This window comes from Gigantopelta aegis, chromosome 7, assembly GCF_016097555.1.
Source record: "Gigantopelta aegis isolate Gae_Host chromosome 7, Gae_host_genome, whole genome shotgun sequence".
NCBI lineage: Eukaryota > Metazoa > Mollusca > Gastropoda > Neomphalida > Peltospiridae > Gigantopelta > Gigantopelta aegis.
In genome coordinates, this window is record NC_054705.1 from 15,952,247 (window position 1) to 15,956,325 (window position 4,079).

Sequence of the window (4,079 nt, forward strand, 5' to 3'; positions counted from 1 at the left end):
AAAACAAATCCTCCAAACCCACACATAGAAAAATAACGCACGCATACATTTCATTGCAGGATCCGGGGCGGAGGGGGGTCACAGAGGTCCCGTGACCCACCCTTGTTCTTTAATGTGCCCTTTTTAATTAACGGGTTTTTTTTTTTCAATTCATCATCCACTAAACAAAGAACATTGACGAATCGGGGGTGGGGATGGGACGGGGGTCACAGATTTCCGTACTGCCCCCCACGTCCTTTGATGTGCCCTTTTTAAATGGATTAAAAAAAAATAAAAAAATATTCATAATCCACTAAACAAAATACAGGTCAGATTTACGACAATGTCTTATTTTTCATATCGGAACGCTTCGCTTTATGTCATGAGCCGTATTTTCACGTTTGCTGATTTTCGGCAATTGCCCACAACAGTTACTCATTCGGAAACAGTTTTCCCCGCTTTGAAATTAAAAACATGACACACCGGTGCCGGACTTTGCCGAACTCGATGGATTGATAGGCATGACGCATTTGAAGTAATGACAGAACTAAACCCGGCTATTATTATTTGCTTAGACGAGATGAGAACTTCACCGAAGGACTGGAATCGTGACACCATCAGTGATGCTGGTTGTTATTTTCTTACAATGACACACTTCGAATTCATCATGACACTCATTGTGACAATGTCCTGCATGGCATGCATACGAATCTTGACCGTCTGTCTTCATGGCAGATCAGTTGATATCGTGAAAGGCTACCAACATAGTACTTCTTTTCATAATACACCTCAAAGTGTGCGTGACGATGTCAACAAATTCAACAAACATATTGGCACAACCAAGCTGTTAAATTGGCTAATAGCATTTTTGACGGTCAATTGGTTCCGAGAAGATGTTATGCACAACATCGCCGCAATGCGCCTGCCCTGGACCCAAAGGAACATTACAGAAGAAACCTCACTATAGTACAGTACGGTACGGTACAGTACGGTACGGTACGGTACGGTACGGTACGGTACGGTACGGTACAGTACAGTACAGTACAGTACTTAGTATAGGATAGCATAGCATAGTATAGCATAGTATATCGTATATCTGGATCATATCATACAACAGTTATCGGAACGTTTCAGACACAGTCACGTTATTGCTATTAAGTCTATTCACCTAATACCTTCTGTCAGGAGGCCAAGATTAGTGGAATTGACCAAGCCTTTAATTGAATATCACAGAGAAGATTTACCCAACCCATCTGATGCATCAAGCACTGATGCTGAACGAGATGTATGGGAAAGACGCTTAGTCCATGAGCCAGGACCCAAAATTTGACCAATTGGTATTACCTTGGGGACGAATGCTCATAATGATTTTTGTCAAGGTCTACATCCCTAGGGATAGAAAATTTATGATGGCATTGCAGGACCCACAGCTTTACATGTGTATCTACCCGTTGTGTGACCCTACCCCCATTTCCACGACAGTTATATTTTTACAGAATTTCTAAACGGTGACTATATTAAAATCATTGTAAAATATTTGTCAGAGCATTTAGAAATACAAAACTTGGAGGATGGGGAGCTCATGGACTATAATTTAGATATTTTGTCAATATTAAAATCCTTTGAGGATTAAGGTCGCAGATAACACTTTTTATGTAACGTTACAAAATACAATTCAGTTTTATTTTTCAGTAGCAATTTGACATAACGTTTAGGCTCAGCGCCTCAAATATTCTTTTTGAAGGATCTTATTGCAGCAGAAGCTTATCGTGACATCTAATTAATATTTACATCCTATATATAAAGTTTTCTTGGAAGTGTTTCTGTGTAACGACCCTCATGATAACCCTACCCCTTTCCTCAAAAGCAAATATTTCAAAGAAATTATTAACAGAATAACTAAAAACAAAAACCCATTATAAAATATTTATTAAGATGTACATGGCAAAACTAAGTGTAGATGAAGTTAGTACCGACCGACCCCTCTGGCTCATGGACTAACTGGTCGAGAGTTCCACAATCAGACAAGCCCCATTCTGCTTTGGCCACTTTGAAAGAAACAGATGTAACGATGTTTCTAAATATTCATTGTTTGATGCGTTTACTCTGTGTCATTCTATTAACAAGTTTCGAGTGTGAACGTTCATTCAGTGCACTGCGTCGACTGAAAACTGCTTTTGCGTACAACTATGATGGAGGATCGATTAAATGGACCTGTACTCATGTATATTCACAAAGACGTCACTATCAACATCAACTCTGTGATTGCAGTTTTACAATGAAATTTCCAAGACACATACAACTTGTCAACATTGTTCACCCCTCTGTACAACGTGACTGACAACATTACACGTTATTTCTTGGATGATGCTTGCTTTCAGCTTCCCATTAAACCATATTATATATAAAATTCACAATTTTCTAAACGGAACAACTAGTAAAACACTAACTTGCCTCGAAAACCAATCTAATTAAAATTAGCTCCACTATTACATGTGGATCTAACAGCAGCCAGTTGTAGCTCATGTCCACCAATCAAAACCTTACTTGCAGAATCATGCCAGTGATTTAAAAATAATTTGAAAATATTCCGAATTATCCTGAGGGTATACGACATGTTTCGTGTGAATTACGAATGCCTTAAAACATGTTTTATTTTATAAAATAATTTGTAATGTAAAACTGAAGACTGATTTAGTTGGGGGTTTTCATAAATAAATAAATATTTTTTAATGTAAAATTGAAGACTGATAACCCATCCCGTACGTATTGGTATGGTTCGCTGTACTGCGGCCACTAAAATAGACTCGCCCGATATTTTTAGAATTTGTATGCTCACAAATAACGTTATAAAAGGCGAAGTGTGATTGGTCAATATTTAAGTTATTATTAATACCCTCCTGTCCCGGATTTGGTCACTGGCGAAATCAGAGGCTAAGTCCGGGGTGGGCGTGCCTGAACCTCTGTGGATATGGGCACGTAAACAGTTCCCATTCCCATAAATTATTATTTACAGACGAAATGTTACCTGGACATTGGAGACTACGCAGTGTTGTTAGCAATCTGATTAAGATTAGTTCTACTGGTCTAAATAAGGCATTCGTAATTCACATGAAACATATCGTATACCCTCAGGATAATTCGGAATATTTTCAAATTATTTTTAAATCACTGGCATGATTCTGCAAGTAAGGTTTTGATTGTTGGACATGAGCTCCAACTGTCTGCTGTTAGATCCACATGTAATAGTGGAGCTAATTTTAATTAGATTGCTCGAAAACTTGCCTCTGAGCATTTATATTTAAAAACAGCATGCCCCCAGACCCCCCCCCCCCCCCCACACACACACACAGATGTCGCTCCCTTCGGGTCGTTTATATTCGGAAAATTTAATGGTGCCTTTTAAAAATAAAATTGGGACCCCCTCCTTACGAATTCCTGGATCCGCCCTGGCATTTAACATAACGTAAAGTGACGTAACGTAACATAACGTAGCGTAGCATAGCATATACGTAACAATGTAGCATTTACAATTATCCCTGATGGAACAATGCATATGTCTGTTCTAAACAAATATAATATTATATTTCTTCTTCGTTTTTTGTTTGTTTGTTTGTTTGCCTTTCTTTTCATTCACCGGCCTCGGTGGCGTCGTGGTAGGCCATCGGTCTACAGACTGGTAGGTACTGGGTTCGGATCCCAGTCGAAGCATGGGATTTTTAATCCAGATACCGACTCCATATCCTGAGTGAGTGCTCCGCAAGGCTCAATAGGTAGGCGTAAACCACTTGCACCGACCAGTGATCCATAACTGGTTCAACAAAGGCCATGATTTGTGCACATAAAAGATCCCTTGCTGTTAATCGGAAGAGTAGCCCATGTAGTGGCGACAGCGGGTTTCCTCTCAAAATCTGTGTGGTCCGTAACCATATGTCTGACGCCATATAACCGTAAATAAAATGTGTTGAGTGCGTCGTTAAATAAAACATTTCTTTCTTTCTTGCTTTCTTTTTATTCCATATGTCACTTCCCGTCCGCATTTTGTAGATTTTGCGAGTTCGGTTTCCTTGTTTCATCCCTTCAACCTTGGCATTGCTCGA